Source organism: Octodon degus, unplaced genomic scaffold (assembly GCF_000260255.1).
Source record: "Octodon degus isolate 3935 unplaced genomic scaffold, OctDeg1.0 scaffold00140, whole genome shotgun sequence".
Lineage (NCBI taxonomy): Eukaryota > Metazoa > Chordata > Mammalia > Rodentia > Octodontidae > Octodon > Octodon degus.
This window is the reverse complement of record NW_004524716.1, coordinates 36,885-38,360: the sequence shown is the minus strand read 5'-3', so window position 1 is coordinate 38,360 and position 1,476 is coordinate 36,885. Positions and strand designations below refer to the sequence as shown.

Here is a 1,476-nt window from a genome sequence, read left to right as displayed (position 1 = left end):
TATCTACATCTATCTATATAGATGTAGATATATATGAAGATATAATTGTACTGCTGATTGCTGCTGCTGTTTTGAAAGGAGCAGTGAATGCTTAAATTTTTTTCTTTTAATTTTTTTATAGCTTTTTTTTTTTACCATATTTGCATGCTTATGTCTGGTAATCTGAACAACTAATTTGAAGACAACAATATGCAACATAATAAACATTGTTCAATTCCTATTACTTTGTTTAGTGAAATTCTGTATTGTTTCTAAAGTTTTTCCTAAAATTATTTTTATTCTCTTAAAAAAAATCCAACAACAAAAAAACCAAAACAGACAAATCTTTAGCCAATCTAAACAAAACAAAAACAAAACAAAGAAGACAGAGGAAAGAAAGATGCAAATCCGTGTAATTAGAAATAAAAAATGTGAGGCCATTTATTGGATGCCGGGTAACTGAGTATGTGTAGAAGGGCTGAGTTGGAGGGGAGTGAGAAGATCCACTGGGCGCGTGTTGTTTTGAACCTCTGCATTTCTAACCCTGGATCTCGAGATGCATCGTGCCTGCCCATCAGACTGTAAGGTTTATGTAGGGAATCTTGGCAACAATGGCAACAAGACTGAGCTGGACCGGGCTTTCTGCTATATTGGACCACCCGAGAGTGTGGGTTGCTAGAAACCCTCCTGGCTTTGCTTTCATTGAATTTGAGGATCCCTGAGATGAAGTGGATGCTCTCCAAGAGCTAGATGGAAGAACATTATGTGGCTGCCATGTCAGAGTGGAACTATCCAATGGTGAAAAGAAAAGTCAAAATTGTGGTCCTTCTCCTTCTTGGGGTCGTTGCCCTCAAGATGATTGTAGTAGGAAGAGTCCTCCACCTCGCCGCAGGTCTCCATGAAGGAGAAGTTTTAGCAGCCAGAACAGATCTCTTTCTAGAGATAGAAGAAGAGAGAGAGATCACTGTCCAGGGAGAGAAATCACAAGCTGACCCGATCCTTCTCTAGGTCTCCCAGCCCATCTAGATCAAATGAAAGGAAACAGAAGATCAGTTTTCAGGAGAAGTGGTGTACAGGAATTAACTCTGCTGACAGGAGTATGTACAGAAAATCCAAGTTTTGTTTCAGACTTCATAAGCTTGATGCATTTTTAAGATGTTTTAGCTGTTGGCCTTTGTGTCTTGGAACAGTGACACAACAATGTAACTTTCTCTGGTTTGAGATGGATCATACGAGGCATGTAATACCAAGAAGTGTTACTTTACAATGTTCCCTTAAGCAAAATTAAATTTGCTTTCCACTTTAGTCTTACACAGACTGAACATAAACCCCTAAACTCTGCCTAGTTAAAGTGTGATGTTCTAACATGACAGAAACAAAACTGGAAAAAAATGAACAAGACCTGTTTCACAGCTGAGATAATAGTGTACAGAGGTGCCACCGGGTACAGAGAAAGGCCACATGCAGAACTAGGTGAGTGTGGTTTTAAACATGGAA

The 1,476-nt window shown here is 39.0% G+C and overlaps 1 pseudogene; it reads left to right on the top strand.

The window, feature by feature from the left end:
• Positions 1-535: 535 nt before the first annotated feature.
• On the top strand, positions 536-1,076 carry LOC101575239 (annotated as a pseudogene).
• Positions 1,077-1,476: the final 400 nt, after the last annotated feature.